This window comes from Rhinopithecus roxellana, chromosome 2, assembly GCF_007565055.1.
Source record: "Rhinopithecus roxellana isolate Shanxi Qingling chromosome 2, ASM756505v1, whole genome shotgun sequence".
Taxonomy (NCBI): Eukaryota; Metazoa; Chordata; class Mammalia; order Primates; family Cercopithecidae; genus Rhinopithecus; species Rhinopithecus roxellana.
In genome coordinates, this window is record NC_044550.1 from 144,470,453 (window position 1) to 144,497,403 (window position 26,951).

The following is a 26,951-nucleotide window of genomic DNA, read 5'->3' on the forward strand; positions in this document are numbered from 1 at the left end:
GGGAACCCGGGAGGCGGAGCTTGCAGTGAGCTGAGATCCGGCCACTGCACTCCAGCCTGGGCGACAGAGCAAGACTCCGCCTCAAAAAAAAAAAATAAAAATAAAAAATAAAAAATAAAAAAATAGATTGACTTTATGTATCTGTAAGGTCCATTTTTCAAAAAGATAAGAGAAAAAAACTGAACTTTCTGGTTCCAAGCAATTTTTTCCAAAACACAGCAAAAACATTCAACAAGTGTCTCAATTAGAACGTCTTATAGTGGCCTCAAAAAAATTCTAAAATAAAACTGGCAGGTGCATCAATTCTTCCAAGACAAAGCTACAAGAGGAATTTATTGGACAAGCAATTCCACATTTTGCTTTCCTTTCCAGACAAGAAAAGTACCAAGTCAATTTCATCCTTACTCTAAAAATTCAGAAACAAAAAGCCTAGCCAAAATATCTAAAAGTCTAAACACCTGAAGCTCATACAACTGGATTCACTTTTCTGTCACATCATATTACATTGCCTTGTATTTGACATTTAACCACTTGCAAATCTGATAAAAGTTTTGTCACAACCTTGAGGACTCAGTTTATGAAACTCAAAAGAAATGGCACAATGTAGAACATCATCCTAATCTCTTGCAGGTTTTTTTTTTAATACAAAGAGGTTTCCTGAGTCCCCTTCCATGTTACAAATCCACAAAAACAAGTAAAATTTATTAAGCCAGGAATGAAAGAAAGTAGAAAGCCACAGACCTATTGTTAACTTTCTGAGAGAGGCATAAAAGAATTTTTTAAAAGCAAGTTTAAAATTACTTACTTTTCCCAGGTCTTCGATACAAAGCTCAGAAGGCAAGCTCCTTTTTTTCCCCACAAAGTCTGTTAATTAATAGCAATCACCCAAGGAGGTCAGGCAGCCCAAAGAGATCGATCTAGAAATTGTGTAGAGACAAAAATTTTAAATTCAAAATCAGATCAGAAATGAAAAATCAAAATACCCCATTGCAATTCAGAGTATCTCTGCATCAATAAAATAAAGACGTCATTGGGATCCTTAAATGCTGAGAAATGTAAGCTATCTTTCTTTCATAATATACTAACAAGGCTTTCTAAATCTAGATGGCAGTTCGATCTGTCACCTTATTAAAGTTTCAAAAGCAGGAACTAGTGAGGCTTTTTGGCAACCACTCCTGTTAAAAATGTCTTTCTCAGGGAGTCATAAAAGGAACCGAGGGAGAATCTGGACTTCTAATTATATTGTGACTTGGGAAGGAAGGTCTTCTGAAATCACGCTTGCCAGTTCCCACTTCCAAACATGAGCTCATCTTATAAACACAGAAGTAGTTGTAAATAGAAGTGAATCACAACAACTTAACGAAAATTATCAACAACTTTTAAATACTCTTCAAATGTATTAAGCACACCTTAATTTCTGCAGGTAAGAATGGGAAGAGAGAGCCATGTTCATTTTTTCCTAATAAAACAGAAAATCTGACAATTCTGCATGATTACTAACCTCATTTAAAACATGTAACTTCCAGGCCAGGGTGCGGTGGCTCACGCCTGTAATCCCAGCACTTTGGGAGGCAGAGGTGGGCGGATCACAAGGTCAGGAGTTCAAGACTAGTCTGGCCAACATAGTGAAACACCATCTCTATTAAAAATACAAAAAATTAGCCAGGTGTGGTGGCATGTGCCTGTAATCCCAGCTACTTGGGAGGCTGAGGCAGGAGAATCACTTGAACCCGGGAGGTGGAGGTTGCAGTGAGCCAAGATCATGCCACTGTACTCCAGCCTGGGTGACAGTGCGAGACTCCATCTCAAGGGGAGGGGAGGGGAGGGGAGGGGAGTAGGAAGGGTAGGGGAGAGGGAGGGGAGGGGGGAGGGGAGGGGGGAGGGGGAAGGGGGGAGGGGGGAGGGGGAGGGGGAGGGGGAGGGGGAGGGGGGAGGGGAGGGGAGGGAAGGGAAGGGAAAAGATGTTACTTTCCCAACAATTGTGCAAATGGATTCTAAGGCAATAAAATCATTAATAAGATAAAACAGTTTAAGTAGGCAAAACAGTTGCCATATGTAACCTATAACCTAAAGTCTGCATACCCCTTGGGATCTCCTATTACAGGACTTACACTAGATGTAATTCTAAGAAGTGTGATACCCAAGCCACAGGAGATTGAGAAATCAATTAGAAAGAGGGCACAGCTACAGCAAGCAGTCGTAACTAAAAATCAGACAGAACCCTACAAACACCATAAGTATCATTTATTACTATTGTCATTGTTACCGCCAACATTTATATACTGTTGACTCTTACACCAGGTTCTTCTCTGTGTCTTACATGTATTAACTCTACTTTAGACAGGGACAAGCAGAATCGGGGACAAGCAGAATTTCACATTTCACTTATCCGTTGGGCATCACTGTATTACCATACAGCGTGCTCAGCTCTGCTATTACGCTTGTGTTTGTTTCAAGAGAACAATTTGAGTGTAACTCGAATTTCATGGGTTTTTTTGTTTTTTTTTTTGTTGTTGTTGTTGTTTTTGAGACGGAGTCTCACTCTGTCTCCCAGGCTGGAGTGCAGCGGCAGGATCTTGGCTCACTGCAAACTCCGCCTCCCAGGTTCACGCCGTTCTCCTGCCTCAGCCTCCCCAGTAGCTGGCTAATTTTTTGTATTTTTAGTAGAGATGGGGTTTCACCACATTAGCCAGGATGGTTCGATCTCCTGACCTCGTGAGCTGCCTGCCTCAGCCTCCCAAAGTGCTGGGATTACAGGCGTGAGCCACCGCACCCAGCCGAATTTCATGTTTCTTTATGCGTGATTTCACTGCAGGAAATACTAGGTTATCGCAGAAGGCTGCACTCGGGCCAAACCCAGCTGCATACGGTTACACAGAATGAACACAGCCCATGCCTCAAACATCTACCAGTGACTTCGGTCTCCATCCATGTGCTATGAGCCACACCAATCTATATCTGGTATCCCAACTCCATCTGATTTCAGGTAATCCGTCTGCCACCACTACACAATAACTCATAAGTGGCAACCCTTCTAAAGCACCAGTTCACAAGCAAATGTCAGGACTTTTTCAAGGTGAAGTATCATATTTACTGTACTATTTATGTATTAAACCATTCAATATGTGAAGTTTGTGCAACTGTATTTATTCAATTCCTGTCCCTTTCTAATGTGTCACTGATCGTTTTTTGAGTTTTGTGTCCCCAACTGCATTCCCCTCCTAAGGGCATTGTGAGTTTTACTGCAGGATTCTGCATAATGTGGTTTTTAGGAACACGTATATCATTTTATCAGAATTGACTGCATAATAACTAGTGTTCTATTTATCCAGAAGGGGTGAAATTGTGATTTTCATATTTTGTCATTATGTTTAAGAGGACAGCAACATACTGTAATGCAATTTAAAAAAGATTTTCCTTCACAATGTTTACAATTACCAACCATAGACACTTAAGGGTCAGCTTCAGTTAAGTGATAAATTTATTGATGTAAGGTTCCCTAATCGTGTTAAAGGAGATATTACAGGACCATTTTGGACAGATCAAGATGATGGTGTTATAAAGAGATTCTCGCAGACAAGACAGCTTAACTATAATTGCTGGAAAGGACAAACTGAATGGGATTACTTTTCATTCTTAAAAACCAATAAATAAAAAAGACTCTAAATTTTCTTTTAAAGAGTTCAAGATAGGCATAAAGATACATACAAGGAACTTGTCTATTATAAGTAATATTATTGTAAATAATTTTAAAACACAATACTCAACAATGGATAGTTTTTAAAAATCTGCAGAATATTTAATAAAAGGAGAAAATGCTCTTAAGCAGCATTGAGAAAGCAGATTATAGTGTAATATATTCATCATCCCAGTTTTGTTTATAAGTATCTATATCTAGAAAAAAGACAAGAAAGAAAAAACAATGCCAACATTTGAAAAGCTGCTGGTTACAAATGGCAGAATGACAACGAGTAATTTTTACTTTCTTTATATTTTGCATTAGTGAAAACATCCTTTTTACCTCCACTTTAACATCACATGTGAATCCAGCCAACAGAATGAAGGCTAGCCGAAGAACAAAGAACATCAGGAGCTTCCTTGTCAATCACAAGTATTAACAGGTCCAGTCATGTGGCTGAACCTCTGAAAGTGTTTTCTATCTCATAATTCAAGAACAAATATAGTCCGTCCCAATGGGGATGTTTAAAGTTTATAAACCCGTTACAGAGGCCAAAATCTAATTTGCTTTTATAGGCTAATATAGTCATGGATTTAGTAAACTCCAGTTGAAAGATTTTTAATTATATAATTGTATCTAAGCTGTCCTAATATCTGAAAGAAATTTCATTCTGAATAAAGAAATTGTATTCTGGATAAAGCTCCTTTCAAACAAGATCAAGATTAAACAAATATGAAGAGGGATGCATTTGGGCATGGGGATAAACTTCCAGTTTGAGGAGTTTTAAATAACAAGTAGGAAAAGACAGATTGATCTTTATAACCTCCAAAAGAATGTGGCTATATTAAAATTTTCCCAATAAAAAAAGTTGACTTTAAAAACTTACCAAAAACAGTGACTCTTTTAGTCATGAGTGTGCTTAGTTTAATCCCACACATTGACATCACGTAAGAACTAAAGGTTGAGGATATACAGGAATCAAGGGCCAATTTGGGACAACTTGGCCACCACACATGTGAGTTCACTCACCCACGCTTGGCTAGCAGTACACTTATTTTATTTTTAATCTATTTATTTTTGTTTTCTTTCCAAATATGATTTTATGTTCAGGGCACATATGCAGGTTTGTTACCTGGATAAATTGTGCCTTGTGGGGGTTTGGTATGCAGAGTATTTTGTACCTAGGTAATGAGCATAGTACTCAGTAGGTAGTTTTGCAATCCTCACCCTCCTCCCATCTTTGGCCCTTCCACTCTCCCCTTTCAGATGGGTCCCAGTGTCTATTATTTCCATCTTTGTGTTTATACATACTCAACGTTTAGCTCCCACTTATAAGCGAGAATGTGTGGTATTTGGTTTTCTGTTCTTGTACTAATTCTCTTAGGATAATGGCCTCCAGCTCCATCCATGTTCCTGCAAAGGAAGTGATTTAGTTCTCTTTTATGGGTGCATAGTACTCTAGTGTGTATATGTAACACATTTTCTTTCTCCAATCCACTGTCAAGGGGCACCTGAGTTGCTTCCATGTCTTTGCTATTGTGAATAATGCACTAGCAGTACATTTAAGTGACGTGTTCCTTTTCACTTTCAGTTTAGCTTTCCTGGCATACCTGCACACCCAGTAACTACTTCATATAGAGCAGTTACTTTAATAAGACTCCCACTCTCAAGAATGTGCTAAGGATTGAAAGTCAGTGGTTGCATGTGTAGGAGTGGGTGGTAGTTTTGTTTCAGAAAATTATAAAGCAGTTAACATTCAGCATACATAGCTGAATAATAATCATATCCTTGATATACAATGCATAGATATAGTGAGTAGTCTATTTTTGTTTTGTTTTGTTTTTTACTTCCAAAAATGCTGACACACATGAAAAACAAAAACAAACCCTTATGTTTTAAATGTGCTTTTGTATTTTTTTAGCATTTTCATATAGGTTCTCTACCAAATTACTACGTTTTGTTTCATTTTAGCAAATAGAAAAGGCAAAATAAACATTTTAATTATGCTATTATATAAAAAAAATCATGGAAGAAACACGGAGCTCCAGACAAATCAGTTTAAGGTTTAGAGACTCTTCAGAGACTCTATCATTATAACAAATGCACAATGATTGCTTTGGAAATTTTGAAATTCCTGGTTTTTGTGTCTCACAAGTTGCTGCCTAAAACGCTGCGCATATGCACCTTTAATAATTAACCAAATATAGAGGGGGCAGAGCAAGATGGCCAAATAGGAACAGCTCCAGTCTCCAACTCCCAGCGCCAGCGACACAGAAGACCGGTGATTTCTGCATTTTCCACTGAGGTACTGGGGTCATCTCACTAGGAACTGCCAGACAATCAGTGCTGGTCAGCTGCTGCAGCTCGACCAGCGAGAGCTGAAGCAGGGCGAGGCATCGCCTCACCTGGGAAGCGCAAGGGGGAAGGGAGTCCCTTTTCCTAGCCAGGGGAACTGAGACACACAACACCTGGAAAATCCGGTGACTCCCACCCCAATACTGCGCTTTGAGCAAACGGGCACACCAGGAGATTGTATCCCACACCTGGCTGGGAGGGTCCCATGGCCACGGAGCCTCCCTCATTGCTAGCACAGCAGTCTGCGATCTAACCGCAAGGCAGCAGCAAGGCTGGGGGAGAGGCGCCTGCCATTGCCTCATGAGGCTTAAGTAGGTAAACAAAGCCGCTGGGAAGCTCGAACTGGGTGGAGCTCACAGCAGCTCAAGGAAACCTGCCTGTCTCTGTAGACTCCGGGGGACAGGGCACAGCTAAACAACAACAACAACAACAAAAACAGCAGAAACCTTTGCAGACGCAAACGACTCTGTCTGACAGCTTTGAAGAGAGCAGTGGATCTCCCCACATGGAGGTTGAGATCTGAGAAGGGACAGACTGCCTGCTCAAGTGGGTCCCTGAACCCTGAGTAGCCTAACTGGGAGACATCCCCCACTAGGGGCAGACTGACACCCCACACCTCACAGGGTGGAGTACACCCCTGAGAGGAAGCTTCCAAAGTAAGAATCAGACAGGTACACTCGCTGTTCAGCAATATTCTATCTTCTGCAACCTCTGCTGCTGATACCCAGGCAAACAGGGTCTGGAGTGGACCTCAAGCAATCTCCAACAGACCTGCAGCTGAGGGTCCTGACTGTTAGAAGGAAAACTATCAAACAGGAAGGACACCCACACCAAAACCCCATCAGTACGTCACCATCATCAAAGACCAGAGGCAGATAAAACCGCAAAGATGGGGAAAAAGCAGGGCAGAAAAGCTGGAAATTCAAAAAATAAGAGCGCATCTCCCCCTGCAAAGGAGTGCAGTCCATCGCCAGCAACGGATTGAAGCTGGTCAGAGAATGACTTTGATGAGATGAGAGAAGAAGGCTTCAGTCCATCAAACTTCTCAGAGCTAAAGGAGGAATTACGTACCCAGCGCAAAGAAACTAAAAATCTTGAAAAAAGAGTCGAAGAATTGACAGCTAGAATAATTAATGCAGAGAAGGTCATAAACGAAATGACAGAGATGAAAACCATGACACGAGAAATACATGACAAATGCACAAGCTTCAGTAACCGACTCGATCAACTGGAAGAAAGAGTATCAGCGATTGAGGATCAAATGAATGAAACGAAGCGAGAGGAGAAACCAAAAGAAAAAAGAAGAAAAAGAAATGAACAAAGCCTGCAAGAAGTATGGGATTATGTAAAAAGACCAAATCTACGTCTGATTGGGGTGCCTGAAAGTGAGGGGGAAAATGGAACCAAGTTGGAAAACATTCTTCAGGATATCATCCAGGAGGACTTCCCCAACCTAGTAGAGCAGGCCAACATTCAAATTCAGGAAATACAGAGAACGCCACAAAGATACTCCTCCAGAAAAGCAACTCTAAGACACATAATTGCCAGATTCACTAAAGTTGAAATGAAGGAAAAAATCTTAAGGGCAGCCAGAGAGAAAGGTCGGGTTACCCACAAAGGGAAGCCCATCAGACTAACAGCAGATCTCTCGGCAGAAACTCTACAAGCCAGAAGAGAGTGGGGGCCAATATTCAACATTCTTTTTTTTTTTTTTTTTTTTTTTTTTTTTTTTGAGACAGAGGCTCGCTCTGCCACCCAGGCTGGAGTGCAGTGGCCGGATCTCAGCTCACTGCAAGCTCCGCCTCCCGGGTTTACGCCATTCTCCTGCCTCAGCCTCCCAAGTAGCTGGGACTACAGGTGCCCGCTACCTCGCCCGGCTAGGTTTTTTGTATTCTTTTAGTAGAGACGAGGTTTCACCGTGTTAGCCAGGATGGTCTCGATCTCCTGACCTCGTGATCCGCCCGTCTCGGCCTCCCAAAGTGCTGGGATTACAGGCTTGAGTCACCGCGCCCGGCTCAACATTCTTAAAGAAAAGAATTTTAAACCCAGAATTTCATATCCAGCCAAACTAAGTTTCATAAGTGAAGGAGAAATAAAATCCTTTACAGATAAGCAAATGTTTAGAGATTTTGTCACCACCAAACCTGCCTTACAAGAGACCCTGAAGGAAGCCCGAAACATGGAAAGGAACTCCGGTACAAGCCATTGCAAAAACATGCCAAAATGTAAAGACCATCGAGGCTAGGAAGAAACTGCATCAATTAACGAGCAAAATAACCAGTTAATATCATAATGACAGGATCAAGTTCACACATAACAATATTAACCTTAAATGTTAATGGACTAAATGCTCCAATTAAAAGACACAGACTGGCAAACTGGATAAAGAGTCAAGACCCATCTGTCTACTGTATTCAGGAGACCCATCTCACATGCAGAGACATACATAGGCTCAAAATAAAGGGATGGAGGAAGATCTACCAAGCAAATGGAGAACAAAAAAAAGCAGGGGTTGCAATCCTAGTCTCTGATAAAACAGACTTTAAACCATCAAAGATCAAAAGAGACAAAGAAGGCCATTACATAATGGTAAAGGGATCAATTCAACAGGAAGAGCTAACTATCCTCAATATATATGCACCCAATACAGGAGTACCCAGATTCATAAAGCAAGTCCTTAGAGACTTACAAAGAGACTTAGACTCCCATACAATAATAATGGGAGATTTCAACACTCCACTGTCAACATTAGACAGATCAACGAGACAGAAAGTTAACAAGGATATCCAGGAATTGAACTCATCTCTGCACCAAGCGGACCTAATAGACATCTATAGAACTCTCCACCCCAAATCAACAGAATATACATTCTTCTCAGCACCACATCGCACTTATTCCAAAATTGACCACATAATTGGAAGTAAAGCACTCCTCAGCAAATGTACAAGAACAGAAATTATAACAAACTGTCTCTCAGACCACAGTGCAATCAAACTAGAACTCAGGACTAAGAAACTCAATCAAAACCGCTCAACTACATGGAAACTGAACAACCTGCTCCTGAATGACTACTGGGTACATAACGAAATGAAGGCAGAAAGAAAGATGTTCTTTGAAACCAATGAGAACAAAGATACAACATACCAGAATCTCTGGGACACATTTAAAGCAGTGTGTAGAGGGAAATTTATAGCACTAAATGCCCACAAGAGAAAGCTGGAAAGATCTAAAATTGACACTCTAACATCACAATTAAAAGAACTAGAGAGGCAAAAGCAAACACATTCAAAACCTAGCAGAAGGCAAGAAATAACTAAGATCAGAGCAGAACTGAAGGAGATAGAGACACAAAAAACCCTCCACAAAATCAGTGAATCCAGGAGTTGGTTTTTTGAAAAGATGAACAAAATTGACAGACCACTAGCAAGACTAATAAAGAAGAAAAGAGAGAAGAATCAAATAGATGCAATAAAAAATGATAAAGGGGATATCACCACAGACCCCACAGAAATACAAACTACCATCAGAGAATACTATAAACACCTCTACACAAATCAACTAGAAAATCTAGAAGAAATGGATAATTTCCTGGACACTTACACTCTTCCAAGACTAAATCAGGAAGAAGTTGAATCCCTGAATAGACCAATAGCAGGCTCTGAAATTGAGGCAATAATTAATAGCCTACCAACCAAAAAAAGTCCAGGACCAGATGGATTCACAGCTGAATTCTACCAGAGGTACAAGGAGGAGCTGGTACCATTCCTTCTGAAACTACTCCAATCAATTGAAAAAGAGGGAATCCTCCCTAACTCATTTTATGACGCCAACATCATCCTGATACCAAAGCCTGGCAGAGACACAACAAAAAAAGAGAATTTTAGACCAATATCCCTGATGAACATCGATGCAAAAATTCTCAATAAAATACTGGCAAACCAGATTCAGCAGTACATCAAAAAGCTTATCCACCATGATCAAGTGGGCTTCATCCCTGGGATGCAAGGCTGCTTCAACATTCGCAAATCAATAAACGTAATCCAGCATATAAACAGAACCAGAGACAAGAACCACATGATTATCTCAATAGATGCAGAAAAGGCTTTTGACAAAATTCAACAGCCCTTCATGCTAAAAACTCTCAATAAATTCAGTATTGATGGAACGTACCTCAAAGTAATAAGAGCTATTTATGACAAACCCACAGCCAATATCATACTGAATGGGCAAAAACTCGAAAAATTCCCTTTGAAAACTGGCACAAGACAGGGATGCCCTCTCTCACCACTCCTATTCAACATAGTGTTGGAAGTTCTGGCTAGGGCAATCAGGCAAGAGAAAGAAATCAAGGGTATTCAGTTAGGAAAAGAAGAAGTCAAATTGTCCCTGTTTGCAGATGACATGATTGTATATTTAGAAAACCCCATCGTCTCAGCCCAAAATCTCCTTAAGCTGATAAGCAACGTCAGCAAAGTCTCAGGATACAAAATTAATGTGCAAAAATCACAAGCATTCTTATACACCAGTAACAGACAAACAGAGAGCCAAATCATGAATGAACTTCCATTCACAATTGCTTCAAAGAGAATAAAATACCTAGGAATCCAACTTACAAGGGATGTAAAGGACCTCTTCAAGGAGAACTACAAACCACTGCTCAGTGAAATCAAAGAGAACACTAACAAATGGAAGAACATACCATGCTCATGGATAGGAAGAATCAATATCGTGAAAATGGCCATACTGCCCAAGGTTATTTATAGATTCAATGCCATCCCCATCAAGCTGCCAATGAGTTTCTTCACAGAATTGGAAAAAACTGCTTTAAAGTTCATATGGAACCAAAAAAGAGCCCGCATTGCCAAGACAATCCTAAGTCAAAAGGACAAAGCTGGAGGTGTCACGCTACCTGACCTCAAACTATAGTACAAGGCTACAGTAACCAAAACAGCATGGTACTGGTACCAAAACAGAGATATAGACCAATGGAACAGAACAGAGTCCTCAGAAATAATACCGCACATCTACAGCCATCTGATCTTTGACAAACCTGAGAGAAACAAGAAATGGGGAAAGGATTCCCTATTTAATAAATGGTGCTGGGAAAATTGGCTAGCCATAAGTAGAAAGCTGAAACTGGATCCTTTCCTTACTCCTTATACGAAAATTAATTCAAGATGGATTAGAGACTTAAATGTTAGACCTAATACCATAAAAACCCTAGAAGAAAATCTAGGTAGTACCATTCAGGACATAGGCATGGGCAAGGACTTCATGTCTAAAACACCAAAAGCAACGGCAACAAAAGCCAAAATTGACAAATGGGATCTAATTAAACTAAAGAGCTTCTGCACAGCAAAAGAAACTACCATCAGAGTGAACAGGCAACCTACAGAACGGGAGAAAATTTTTGCAATCTACTCATCTGACAAAGGGCTGATATCCAGAATCTACAAAGAACTCAAACAAATTTAGAAGAAAAAACAACCCCATTAAAAAGTGGGCAAAGGATATGAACAGACATTTCTCAAAAGAAGACATTCATACAGCCAACAGACACATGAAAAAATGCTCATCATCACTCGCCATCAGAGAAATGCAAATCAAAACCACAATGAGATTCTATCTCACACCAGTTAGAATGGCAATCATTCAAAAGTCAGGAAACAACAGGTGCTGGAGAGGATATGGAGAAATAGGAACACTTTTACACTGTTGGTGGGATTGTAAACTAGTTCAACCATTATGGAAAACAGTATGGCAATTCCTCAAGGATCTAGAACTAGATGTACCATATGACCCAGCCATATCACTACTGGGTATATACCCAAAGGATTATAAATCATGCTGCTATAAAGACACATGCACACGTATGTTTATTGCGACACTATTCACAATAGCAAAGACTTGGAATCAACCCAAATGTCCATCAGTAACAGACTGGATTAAGAAAATGTGGCACATATACACCATGGAATACTATGCAGACATAACAAAGGATGAGTTTGCGTCCTTTGTAGGGACATGGATGCAGCTGGAAACCATCATTCTTAGCAAACTATCACAAGAACAGAAAACCAAACACCGCATGTTCTCACTCATAGGTGGGAACTGAACAATGACATCACTTGGACTCGGGAAGGGGAACATCACACATCGGGGCCTATCATGCGGAGGGGGGAGGGGGGAGGGGTTGCATTGGGAGTTATACCTGATATAAATGACGAATTGATGGGTGCTGACGAGTTGTTGGGTGTAGCACACCAACATGGCACAAGTATACATATGTAACAAACCTGCACGTTATGCACATGTACCCTAGAACTTGAAGTATAATAATAAAAATTAAAAAAAATAAAAAAAGAGAAATAATAATAATAATAATTAACCAAATATTGGCTGGGTGCGGTGGCTCATGCCTGTAATCCCAGCACTTTGGGAGGCCGAGGCGGGCGGATCACGAGGTCAGGAGATTGAGACCATCCTGGCTAACACGGTGAAACCCGGTCTCTACTAAAAATACAAAAAAATTAGCTGGGCATGGTGGCAGGCACCTGTAGTCCAGCTACTTGGGAGGCTGAGGCAGGAGAATAGCATGAACCCGGGAGGTGGAGCTTGATAGCACCACTGCACTCTAGCCTGGCAACAGAGCGAGACCCGTCTCAAAAAAAAAAAAAAAAAAATTTAACCAACTATTATAATCAACAAGCAAATTCAGAGACTGTGTCCAATTATGAGTATTCAAAATAAAAACTATGAATCTTGATTTTTCAAAGACATGCTGAAATATACATCCACATACACATACCTTACACTGAGTCTGAAAATACAGAGCAGTTAGGAACTCTTCACATGGAAATTATACACCTTAAATAGCTTTAAGAGTTGTATATGTATAGCTATGGGGAATAAATTATCTTACCATTAATGGTTATAAAAAAGGGTAACCAATTTTCAGAGTCTACGTAGAAAACATACAGAAAGTATTTTCTCAGGCTCTCTAAGTCACTTCTGGGGCAGAATTCCAATGTTATCTAAGCTAATCTTTGGCACTATCTAATTTCCCTTTGTGCATTACTCTTCAACCTCTAGCCCAGTGCCCGAAGACCTTCGTTTTGGATGGCCTTCTCCCTTCGTTGGTGAACATTTAAAACTCTTAATGCCACCATGGGAATAATCTTGGGAAATGGGTGGGGGAACTTAAATGATTAATGACTTTTAACTTTTTCTAGATTAGGTATATTTCTAAAGAATATCCCAAGTACCTAGATTTTGGTTTCTAAATACTTTTGCTCACTGGAGAAATAGCTGGGTCTGGGCAAAGAAAGTACAACGTAAGTCTAGAACATCTTACTGTGCCAAAAAGCAAAGGAGTGCTCAAATGCTAATACAGACATGACAAAAGGACACAGGAGGAGATGCTTTAAAGGGGCTCCTGATAGCCAAAAGTGGGGCAGTTTGAACAAAAAAAGATGTTGGCCAGGCACGCTAGCTCATGCCTGCCATCTTAGCACTTTGGGAGGCCAAGGCGGGCAGATCACTTGAAGTCAGGTGTTTGAGATCAGCCTGGCCAACATGGTGAAACCCCATCTCTACAAAAAAAATACGAAAATTAGCCAGGCATGGTGGCACGTGCCTGTAGTCCCAGCTACTTGAGAGACTGAGGTGGGAGAATCTCTTGAACCTGGGAGGTGGAGGTGGAGGTGGAGGTTACAGTGAGCTGAGATCACACCACTGTACTCCAGCCTGGGCAGCAGAGTGAGACCCTTTCTCACAAAAAAAAAAAGGAATGTTGATGAACTATAACACATTGGATTAAAAAAGAAGTCACAAACCCACAAATATGCACTGAAAAAATAACGGGGGAAACTCTTCTTTATAAAGGATGCCGGCTAATAAATATCAAAGGAAGAGTAGAAGAAAATCCCACTTTGCAACTACCAATGCAATCACTGATTCAGTCAACAATCATTAGTAGATGCTAAAACCATTCTAGAAAGGGTAGTTGTAGGACAGAACACTCATACCCAGTCTCAGAATATCACCCCACAGACTACCCAAGAGAAAAGGCATCTTTACAAATGAAGAGTTCTGGCCGACCAGTGCATCCAAGTGGTGCTCGGCATAATCAATTCCAGGACAATGGAATAGTAGGTATCGCCACAGTCACTATGTAGCATTTTTGTCAAACATGCTTAATCTGTATCTAATCATAAGGTAACAACCACACAAAACCAGATTGTGATACATTCTACAAAACAAAGGTATCTTTCAAGACACCAATGCCATGAACCACAAAAACAAAACAAGGTGACTGTTTTAGATTACAGGAAACTAAAGAGACAAAATGCAACGAATGACTCTGTCGGTTCATCCTGGATGAGGGGGGGGTAATAAAAGACATTATTAGGATAACAGGTGAAACCTGAACATGTATTCAAGTCTTATCTATATATCAGATAATATTTATTGGTGATCATCTTATTATAGGCTACGTGGGAAAATATCCTTGTACTTGAGAAATACATGTTGAAGTATTTAGGGCTAAAGGGTCATAATCTCTACAACTAATTCAGATGGTTCAGCAAACATGTTTTAAGTGTGTGTGTATAAAGAGACACAGACACAAAAAAAACAGAAGAGATGGAGATAAGGCAGATTGGGCAAAATGTTAACACCTTATACAGCAGACTAGTCATAACCTATAAAAACCAGTAACCACAGTTACCTGTGGGCTATACACACCCTGTATAAAGAGATCATAAAGGAGCTAATGGTTGAAAAGAAACTGACACAAACAGGAATATAGTTCTCCAGTGTTAGAGCATTTAGTCCATTTCTCAAAAAAAAAAAAAAAAAAAAAAAAAATCCAATTCTATTTCTTTTCTGAAGCAATTAATGGTTCTCAGTTGGGAGGAAGAACATTGAGAAGAAAAAGAAAGAGACCTGTGGAAGAAGATGACAGTGGGTAAAAACTACACAGAAAAGTTCAGTTCTCCTCTACCCAGTCTAAAGAAGAGGTAGGTCTTCAAGATTTAAAACATTCTGCCTGTGTTTTCCATCCTGGTGAGAAACCCTGTGTAGGTGTGGACTATTTCAACAAGCCAGAAAGATTCCCTTTTCCAGATTTACACTGACTAAACACGCTGCCCAGGGAGGGCCAAGGACCTCATTCCTCATCCACCCCTGGCTGAACCTGCATCAAGGGCAGTGTCTGACACACACATCCCAGGCCTACAGCCTTCAGCAGTCCCTGAAACCTGATATGTCTAAGACAGACATCACCCCAACAAACCCAACCCTTTGTTTCTCTTATCTCTTTTCTTGGTCTATCCAGTCTCAAAACTGCAGCTTCATATTTTGCTTCTCTTCCCACTGGCCCATTCTTCATACCTTCTCTGCCTCATCAGCATCCTCAAGGCCACACAGGCCACATGGCCTCGCACACTCCAAGTCAAAACACCCTCTCTTTTCTCTGTTATTCCTCAATTTTCCATCTATGGTGTTCACTTGGCACTTTTTAAATACCTTTGCCACACAGCATTGATTCCACACCCATTGCAAGCCAGTGCTTTGCTACGTTATCTCACTTTAAAAAGCACTACAGGTCCCACACCGTGGTTCTCGGTGTAATCCCAACACTCTAGGAGGCTGAAGTGGGGGGATACTCTGAGGCCAGGAGTTCTAGGCTGCAATGGGCTACAATTGCGCCACTGCACTCCGGCCTAGGCGACAGGGCAAGACCCTCTCTCTCTACGTTTAAAAAAAAAGAAAAAAATCACTATAATTTTTTTCTTTTTTTTTTAAGATGGAGTCTTGCTCTGTCGCCAGGCTGGAGTGCAGTGGCGCGTGCAGTGGCGCCATCTTGGCTCACTGCAACCTCCACCTCCCGGGTTCAAGCAATTCTCCTGCCTCAGCCTCCCAAGTAGCTAGGACTACAGGGGTGTGCCACCACACCCAGCTAATTTTTGTTTTTTGTTTTGTTTTCTTTGTTTGTTTGTTTTTTGAGACGGAGTCTCGCTCTGCCGCCCAGGCTGGAGTGCAGTACGCAATCTTGGCTCACTGCAACCTCCCCTTCCTGGGTTCACGCCATTCTCCTGCCTCAGCCTCCCGAGTAGCTGGGATTACAGCTAACCACCACTACACTGGGCTAAGTTTTTGTATTTTTGGTAGAGACAGGGTTTCACCATGTTAGCCAGGATGGTCTCTCCATCTCCTGACTGCATGATCTGCCCGCCTCAGCCTCCCAAAGTGCTGGGATTACAGGTGTGAGCCACTGCACCTGATCAAGAAAACACTATGACTTTATGAAGGTGTTTATATCATTTTATCCCTATTTTACAGAAGAATCCAATGTTCCAACGTGGAATAATTTGTCAAAGGTCACGGAGCTAAAAAAACTAATGGTCAGACCCTTGTCTTCTGGTTCTACTCTAACACCAAGGTGCTTCACATGATTTAGTTTTAAACACTGTCTCCTGTCCTTTAACCAACCATAAGGTCCTTGAAGGATGAGACAAATTTTATCCATCTTTGTGCTCTCTCCAGAACCTGGTAATATTCATAACTTATGATGACTGATTTATCCATCAAGACTCCTCCCAAAGACCACCTTTCTTTCTAACTTCCAGCCCCATCCCTGCAGAAGCAACCACTCCCTCCTCCTTGGCCTCTGTGTGCTTCCACTGCAGCACATGCAAGCCTGAATGCAAGGCCCGTGGCTGCCACACATATGCCTGGCACACAGGAGGCACTTAGTTTTTACTGAATGAAATGATTACACATGCACAGTCAGGTTTCTCAACAAGGCTGTCGTACCTTGTTAAAAAATTTGACCTCAGCTGGGTGCGGTGGCTCACGCTTATAATCCCAGCACTTTGGGAGGCCGAGGCGGGTAGATCACGAGGTCAGGAGTTCAAGACCAGCCTGGCCAACACAGTGAAACCCTGTGTCTACTAAAAATATAAAAATTAGCTGGGTGTGGTGGTGGGCACCTGTAATCCCAGCTACTTAGGAGGCTGAGGCAGGAGAATCGCTTGAGCCCGGGAAGCGGAGGTTGCAGTGAGCCGAGATCACACCACTACACTCCAGCCTGGGCATCAGAGTAAGATTCTGTCTCAAAAAAAAAAAAAAGAAAAGAAATTGACCTCATTTTTATCCTTATCATGTACTGAGGAAAATTATTTTAGGCAAGACTGACAGAAAATGGAGAAGAGAATACAGGTCTGAGCCCCTCTGCATCCCCTCTACTTTGTGTTCTCTCTACATGCTGCCCTGGGTATAGTATGTTCTAGAGCAGCGGTCCCCAACCTTTTTGCACCAGGAACTGGTTTCGTGGAAGATAATTTTTCCCCAATGGGGGCGACAGGAGGTTGGAGGGGTTTGGGATGATTCAAACACATGACGTTTATTGTGAACTTTATTTCTATTATTACATTGTAATACATAATGAAATAACTATACAACTCACTGTAATGTAGAATCAGTGGGAACCCTGAGCTTGCTTTCCTGCAACTAGACAGTCCCATCTGGGGGCGGTGGGAGACAGTAACAGATCATCAGGCATTAGATTCTCAGAAGGAGTCGGCAACCTAGATCCCTCGCATGCATGCGCAGGTCACTAAACTGCTTGTGCTCCTATGAGAATCTAATGCTGCTGCTGATCTGACACGAGGCGGAGCTCAGGCAGTAATGCAAGAGATAAGGAGCAGCTGTAAATACCAACGAAGCTTTCCTCGCTCACCTGCCACTCACCTACTGCTGTACAGCCCTGTTCCTAACAGACCATGGAACGCTACCACTCCAAAGTCTGGGGGTTGGGGACCCCATTTGTAGAACAGTGTTTCCAAATTTTAATGTATACATAATAGCAATCAATACAAATTACGATTCAGTATGTCTGCAGCGGAGCCCAAGATTCTGCATTTCTAACAAGTCCCCAAGAGATAGCAATGCTGCCGATCTACAGAACATTCTTTGGAGTAGCAAAAACTTTTAGACAGTTATAGTGAAACTATGCCCATTTAAAGAGTATATAACATGTAGACTGAAATGACTAGACATAATTTCACAGAATGTTAATGCTAGTTGTCTCCAGGTTTCTTCTTTCTGCTTTTCTATAATTTCCATGTATTGTATAATGTCTCTTGCTGATGGAAATAAAAATTTTAAATGCTCTCTCTCTATATATAGATGCAGAAAAAAACTGTATATTTGGACATTTCCATTCTGCACAGCTCCATCTTTATTTAAGCGACAAATATACTTAAAAGGACTAGCCTTGGGATAGAACAGGTTGGTGAATTTAGCAATTCCCTATATTCTCATTTTAACATGCAAATTAACATGAAACAGCAATTACCCTTAACGAGCAGTCGCCATTACAAGTATTGTTTTTCTCAGGTTTCTTTCCCTTAAAAGAAAGAGAAAGAATCCATTCAGTTGGAATACAATAAAAGGCAAACCAAATTAAGGACAGATAGAAAAAAACAAGCAGGCACTACACTGGAGCTCTTCCAAGTGGGTCAACAGAACCACATGAAAGTTGAAACAGAGATGGAAATGCTTTTCTCACAGCAGAGGTGGGATGGGCTGAGTTCCACAACAAGGTGAAATGAAATAAATTTAAGTATCACTCACTGTGCACCTGCAGGTGAGGTGGAAAAGAAATGATCCCTGGAGGAGCCCCACCTCCAAAACAGAACGAGGAAAGAACATTAGGAAAAGGCAATTAGAGGGCACATATTTGCAAGAAAGCACTCCCAAAGCACCCAACCTCTCTTCAGTGGAGTTCCAATGAATACCAAATTATATTCCCTGAGTTGTAGAAGATGTAGCCCCAGCTGGTGGGCATTTCACTCCCACTGCAAAGCCTGCAGCAATTCCAGGCACTTGCTTGGCCACAGGTTTCCGGGATACAGGCAGAGCCAAAAAGAAGGTGTCCAACTATCCCATGGCCTATGCAGGGCACTCCTGGTTATAGAAGGCCCGGCAATGCCCTACACGCTCTGTGTTCTGCTCCCTTCCCGCTTCCAGGTAAGAGTTTCTCATTGCAGGATATGGGTTTTCATACTATGGTTCTGCCCACAATCCTATCTGATGTTTTTCCTTAAAGAAAAATTATGAAATTCTCTATGAAATTCCACCAAGGTTGGAACCTAGTGTTCAAAAAACCTCTAAATACAATGAAGTCAAAAATCACTTCCGTGGGTCTACACAGCATTATTAAGAAAGGGTTCCAGGGCGGGCGTGGTGGCTCACGCCTGTAATCCCAGCACTTTGGGAGGCCAAAGTGGGTGGATCATGAGGTCAGGAGTTCGAGACCAGCCTGATCAACATGGTGAAACCCCATCTCTACTAAAAATACAAAAACTAGCCCAGTGTGGTGGCGCGCACCTATAATCCCAGCTACTCAGGAGGCGATGGCAGGAGAATTGCTTGAATCTGGGAGGTGGAGGTTGCAGTGAGCCGAGACTACACCACGGCACTCCAACCTGGGCAACAGAGTGAGACTCTGTCTCAAAAAAAAAAAAAAACAAAAAAAAGAATGTGGTTTCATATCTGTGAAGTTTAGACACACTAGACATTCAGCTCAACAGAAAACAATGAGCCACTGTATCTCTATTGAATTCTGTGAGTCCAGGGCTGGGTTATTTAATTCAAAGCAAGCAAGCATATGCTGAGTTTAAATATGTGATTACCTGAAATTGCAAAACTAGTATCAAACTCACCAACCTGGTGAGAGAAAAAAAAATCTGAATTTATTTGGACTTCCTTACGTTTACTTTGAAATTCAGTGTTGCTTCTATTTTTGAATTATTTTCATGTTAGATAGGGATATCTGAGTTGGGGGAAAGCTCCATATTCTTTTCAATGTTCCAAAGCCTAAAAATCTTAATATCATAGTTGGAATTTTAGATTTAAAGAGATGTAAGAGGCATAACAATGCAATACCCAATGATGTCATCTGCAAGCAGAGACAATTTGACTAAATTGTCACCCCTATTCAACATACTATTGAAAGTTCTGGCCAGGGCAATCAGGCGAGAGAAAGAAATAAAGCGTATTCAAATAAAAAGAGAGGAAGTCAAATTGTTTGTTTACAGATGACGTGATTGTGCATTTAATACAATACACAGCCTTTTGCCTGGATTCTGGTTTAAAATTTTGTTAAAACACTAAAGACCCGGGAAATGAATTTAGAAAGTTTGACTATGGACTGATATTAAGTAATATTTGGGGACTATTGTTAATTTTGTTTGGTATGATAATGGTGTTGTACTTTTATAAAGAAGCTTCCTTATTGTTTGGAGATGCATGCTAAAGTATTGAGGGTTTAAATGTCATGATAGGCCAGGTGTGGTGGCTCACGCCTGTAATCCCAGTACTTTGGGAGGCCGAGGTGGGCGGATCTCCTGAGGTCAGGACTTTGAGACCGGCCTGGCCAACATGGTGAACCCCATCTCTACTAAAAATACAAAAATTAGTGCTCGCTTCGGCAACACATATACTACAATTGGAATGACACAGAGAAGATTAGCATGGCCCCCATGCAAGGTTGAAATGCAAATTCGTGAACCATTCCGTATCCTTCTGATGAACATCAATGCAAAAATCCTCAATAAAATACTGGCAAACCCAATCTGGCAGCACATCAAAAGGCTTATCCACCACGATCAAATTGGCTTCATCCCTGAGAAGCAAGGCTGGTTCAACATACAAATCAATAAACATAATCCATCACATAAATAGAACCAATGACAAAAACCACAGGATTATCTCAATAGATGCAGAAAGGGCCTTAGATAAAATTCAACACCGCTTCATGCTAAAAACTCAATAAACTACATATTGATGGAACGTGTTTCAAAATAATAAGAGTTATTTATGACAAACCAACAGCCAATATCATACTGGATGGGTAAAAGCTGGAAGCATTCCCTTTGAAAACTGGCACAAGACAAGGATGCCCTCTTTCATCACTCCTATTCAACATAGTATTGAAAGTTCTGGCCAGGGCAATCAGGCAAGAAGAAGAAATAAAGGGTACTCAAATAAAAAGAGAGGAAGTCAAATTGTCTCTGTTTGCAGATGACATGACTGTGGATTTAGAAAACCCCATCGTGACAGGAGAATGGCGCGAACCCGGGAGGTAGAGCTTGCAGTGAGCCGAGATTGTGCTACTGCACTATAGCCTGGGCAACAGAGCGAGACTCTGTCTCAAAATAAATAAATAAATAAATAAATAAGAAAACCCCATCGTCTCAGCCCAGAATCTCCTTAAGCTGATAAGCAACTTCAGTAAAGTCTCAGGACACAAAATCAATGTGCAAAAATCCTAAGCATTCCTTTACACCAACAACAGACAAGCAGAGAGCCAAATCATGAGTGAAATCCCATTCACAATTGCTACAAAGAGAATAAAATACCTAGAAATACAACTTACAAGGATGTGAAGGACGTCTTCAAGGAGAACTACAAACTACTGCTCAAGGAAATAAGAGAGGACACAAACAAATGGAAAAACGTTCCATTCTCATAGATAGGAAGAATCAATATTGTGAAAATGGCCATACTGCCCAAAGTAATTTATAGATTCAGTGCTATCCCCATCAAGCTACCACTGACTTTCTTCACAGAATTAGAAAATACTCCTTTAAATTTCATATGGAACCAAAAAAGAACCAGTATACCCAAGACAATACTAAGCAAAAAGAACAAAGCTGAAGGCATCATACTACCTGACTTCACACTATACTACAAGGCTACAGTAACCAAAACAGCATGGTACTGGTACCTAAACATATATATAGACTAATGGAACAGAACAGAGGCATCAGAAATAACACCACACATCTACAACCATCTGATCATTGACAAACCTGATGAAAACAAGCAATGGGGAAAGGATTCCCTATTTAATAAATGGTGTTGGGAAAACTGGCTAGCCACCACATGCAGAAAACTGAAACTGGAACCCTTCCTTACACTTTACATAAAAATTAACTCATGATGGATTACAGACTTAAACATAGACCTAAAATCATAAAAACCCTAGAAGAAAACCTAGGCAATAGCATTCAGGACATAGGCATGGGCAAGGACTTCATGACTAAAACACCAAAAGCAATGGCAACAAAAGCCAAAATTGACAAGTGGGATCTAATTAAAACTAAAGAGCTTCTGCACAGCAAGGGAAACTATCATCAGAGTGAACAGGCAACCTAGAGAATGAGAGAAAATTTTTGCAATCTATCCATCTGACAAAGGGCTAATATCCAAAATCTGCAAGGAGCTTAAACAAATTTACATGAAAAGAACAAACAACCCCATTCAAAAGTGGGCAAAGGATATGAACAGACACTTCTCAAAAGAAGATGTTTATGCAGCCGACAAAAATATGAAAAAATGCTCATCATCACTCGTCATTAGAGATATGCAAATCAAAACCACAATGAGATACCATCTCATACCTGTTAGAATGGCAATCATTAAAAAGTCAGGAAACAACAGGTGCTGGAGAGGATGTGGAGAAATAGGAACACTATTACACTGTTGGTGGGAGTGTAAATTAGTTCAACCATTGTGGAAGACAGTGTGATGATTCCTTGAGGATCTAGAACCAGAAATACCATTTGACCCAGCAATCCCATTACTGAGTATATACCCAAAGGATTATAAATCTTTCTACTATAAAGACACATGCACACGTATGTTTATTGCAGCACTGTTCACAATAGCAAAGACTTGGAACCAACCTAAATGTCCATCAATGATAGACTGGATAAAGAAAATGTGCCACATATACACCATGGAATACTATGCAGACATAAAAAAGGATGAGTTCATGTCCTTTGCAGGAACACAGATGAAGCTGGAAACCATCATTCTTAGCAAACTAACACAGGAAGAGAAAACCAAACACTGCATGTTATCACTCATGGGTGGGGGTTCAACACTGGGAAGACATGGACACAGGGAGGGGAAGATCACACACCGGGGCCTGTTGGTGGGTGGGGGGCCAGGGGAGGGATAGTATTAGGAGAAATAACTAATGTAGATGACGGGATGATGAGTGCAGCAAGCCAGCACAGCAAGTGTATATCTATGTGGCAAACCTGCACGTTCTGCACATGTATTCCAGAACTTAAAGTATAATTTTAAAAAATACAAAAATGAGCTGGGCAAGGTGGTGGGTGCCTGTAATCCCTGCTACTCAGGAGGCTGAGGCAGGAGAATTGCTTGAACCTGGGAGGCGGAGGTTGCAGTGACCCCAGATCGTGTCATTGCTTTCCAACCTGGGCGACAAGAGCAAAGCTCTGTCTCAAAAAAATGAAGTCATGCTAGCTATAATTAATTTTTAATGATATGCCAAAAAAAATACATGTTGATTTCTACACAGAAAGCAAATAAAGAATGTTAATAATTGTAGAAATGAGAGGGGGTTATATGGGTGTTCACTGTACTGTTCTTTTTTCTATACTTGAAAACTTTTGGAAAAGCTGAAATACATTATCGGTCAAAAGCATTTATGGCCTTATAGCTTTCTCGCTCTTATCCTGCTGTCTTGCCAAATTAGATTATAGTCCACTTATATTGGGTGATTTTCTTTCCTACAAAAGACATTCTCACACGTTCCCACCTCTGTAGCTTTGTGAGATATAGTCTCTCAACCTGGTGTTTTATTCTCTCATCACTGTCCCTCAGGTAAGAACAGATCCATTCTTTTGGGTCCATCACAGATGTTGCCTTCTCTAGGAAAGCTTTCCTAACCCCCACCCCAACTTGAGGCCATCCCCTCTTTTCTGACTCTCAGTGACACTCTGCAGCTCACATCACAGGTCTCACATTCTATCCTGCATGGTCTCTAAGAAGACATTTACTGAGAGTTTCTCATGGGTGAGGCCAGAGTCTGGAAACTCATGTGTTCTTTCATTTAGTCCCTACCTCAATGAGGTAGAAATTATTATTATTTATTATTATTATCATTATTATTTTGAGATGGAGTCTCGCTCTGTCACCCAGGCTGGAGTCCAGTGGTGCAATCTCAGCTCACTGCAACCTCCGCCTCCCAGGTTCAAGCAATTCTCCTGCCTCAGCCTCTCGAAGAGCTGGGATTACAGGTGCCCACCACCATGCCCAGCTAATTTTTGTATTTTTAGTAGAGATGGGGTTTCACCATCTTGGCCAGGCTGGTTTTGAACTCCTGATCTTGTGATCCACCCACCTCAGCCTCCCAAAGTGCTGGGATTACAGGCGTGAAGCACCACGCCTGGCCTAGGAATTATTATTATCTTCTTTTCACAGGTGAGAAAACAGGTTGAGAGGCTGGGTGACTTGCCCAAGTCATAGGGTTGGTGGATGGTAGGGCCAGGGTTCAAACCGCTCCATCTGCTTCCAAATTCCTAAGTGCTAGTGAGGGTGTCAATGGCACCATGGCTTGATCCTTCCCTACTCTACTATACCAACTGAAGGGCAGGCAGAGCATCTTATTTCAACAACATCTGTGCAAAGTCACTATGTGTCAGGCAACTGCTCTACATGATGGGATAAAGTGGCAAATGAAAAAGGACGGTATTTGACTCAGGTCAAAACTAAGGAAATCTAGCTGAGGGCAGTGGCTCATGCCTGTGATCCCAGCACTTTGGGAAGATAAGCAGGGGGAGAATCATGGGAGCCAAGACCAGCCTGGGCAACACGGAGAAACTATGTATCCACAAAAAAAAAAAAATTAGCCAGGCACGGTGGGGCACACCTGTGGTCCCAGCTATTCAGGAGGCTGAGGCAGAAAGATCAGTCGAGCCCAGGATATCAAGGCTGCAGTAAGCCATGATTGTATCACTGCACGCCAGTCTGGGTGATGGAGCAAGATCATATCTTAAAAAAAAAAAAAAAAAAAAACCCTAAGGAAATCGGATCTAATTAGTCACTAGTCGTAGATTTGAATGAGCTGACAAGGGGCCAGGCCTTGAAAGATCCTGAGGAACAGAGTCACTAGTTGTGGATTTGAATGAGTTCTGAGTCTTGACTTCAATTTGTAAGCCTCTGTTTTCCTCATCTATAAAATCGTGATGACATCTTTACCACCCATATCATAGTATTTGTATGAGGCTAAATTACAGCATGCAACACAAACCATAAAATATCCGAATGCTGTTACTTGTCATTAATATTATCAAATGGCATCTATTAAATACACGTGTTTGTTATGCTTGCTAGCACATCTGTAGTTTTCCAGGAGTTTAATCTAAAAACAGTTACTGTCACTGATGGTGATGTACTAGGCCAGCTTCCTATAGGAAGATTTTTATATGTGGTACTTTTTATATGTGCTGAATAAATCTGATAGGCTTTAGTTAATAAAAATATATCAATATAGCTTCATTAATTATAACAAGCATGCCATATTAATATACAAATAGAAAGGGGGGTGAGGGAGTATTGAGATACCCTGTACTATCCACTCAGTTTTTCTGTAAATCTAAAAATGCTTTAAAAAAAATTGAGACTGCCCGGACGCGGTGGCTCACACCTGTAATCCTAGCACTTTGGGAGGCTGAAGCAGGTGAAATGCTTGAGCTCAGGAGTTCGAGACTGGCCTTGGCAATACAGCGAAACCCCGTCTCTACAAAAATACAAAAATTAGACAGGAGTTGTAGTGCGCACCTGCGGCCTCAGCTACTCAGGAGGAGGGGGCAGGAAGATGGTTTGAGCCCTGGAGGTCCACGTTACGGCGAGCTGAGATCATGCCACTGCACTCCAGCCTGGGTGACAGAGTGAGGCCTATCTCAAAAATAACTGATTTTTTTTTTTTTTTTTTTTTTTTTTTAAGAGCACGAACATGAGGTCAGTTTTCTTGATTGGCTTATAAACTATCTCTTAAACTAATTCCAAAGAAGTGCAGTCCTGTTGTCTTTAACAAAGACGGTGACACTGAAACGTGTGAATGGGGCCGACCGGGGGAATGAGTTTGAACTAGGATCTCTAGCTAAACGTGCGGCACATGTCTTTTTAAACTTAATCTCATGCATTTATATTCCTCCTTTTATACAACACTAACATGTTTCGGGCTCCAAGTTCTCCAGCTTAATTCACTACGTTTTAATTAACATATCCAGGAAGGAATTTACCACACCTCCTACTCCTCTAAGTCAAGTAAAGTCAGTCCCAGAAAGGCTCTAGGAAGTTCCATTAAAAAAAAAAAAAAAAAAAAAAAAGGTGGCAATATTTTTTTTTGCTTAAAAACTGCAGTCCCAATTTCCAAGTTCTATACACAATCTTAAACCCAGAACTTCAAGTGTCTGTCTGTACATTAACATACTCCACCATACTATACTCGATTCCTGCCTAAAGAAGGGAGCTCAGCCTTTCACATACCCTGTCCAGAGACCCCCTCCACTGTAACAAGACACTCACACTGCATTTGTGAGATCAGCACATATAAAATGTCTACCACATATAAAAACCTTCCTATGTGGAGCTGGCCTAAGAAATCACTGTCAGTGGCAGCAACTGAGTTTTTTAGATCAAACTCCTGGAAAACTACACATGTGATAACAAGCATCACAAATACATAAATATTTAACAGATGCCATTTGATAATATTTATGACAATAGTAAGTAACAGCATGTGTTGCATGCTGTAATTTAGCTTCATACAAATACTGTGATATGGGTGGTAAAGATGTCATCACCATTTTATAGATGAGGAAAACGGAGGCTTACGAATTGAAGTCAAGACACAGAACTCATTCAAATCCACGACTAGTGACTCTGTTCCTCGGGATTCTTCAAGTCCTGGCTCCAAGCCAGCTGTGTTTCTACTCTCTCCAGACAGAAAGACAGGACCTCTCTCTTTTAAGAATTTTCCACAGTCCTCCTGTTTTTCTCCTTCTCTGCAGACCACATATCTGTTCAT

The 26,951-nt window shown here is 41.1% G+C and overlaps 1 protein-coding gene and 1 non-coding gene across 13 annotated transcripts in view; one reads left to right on the top strand and one right to left on the bottom strand.

Moving 5' to 3' along the window:
• The window catches only part of APBB2 (amyloid beta precursor protein binding family B member 2), a 427,787-nt gene that overhangs the window by 297,469 nt on the left and 103,367 nt on the right, over positions 1-26,951 (bottom strand). For all 12 annotated transcript variants that reach the window (XM_010384702.2, XM_010384687.2, XM_010384677.2 and 9 more), the window contains one exon: positions 806-917. The gene's annotated coding sequence lies outside the window, so the exon portion shown is untranslated. The remainder of the gene's footprint in view (positions 1-805; positions 918-26,951) is intronic.
• On the top strand, positions 20,520-20,626 carry LOC115895893. The gene has a single exon (XR_004055966.1). It is a non-coding gene; the product is annotated as a U6 spliceosomal RNA (small nuclear RNA).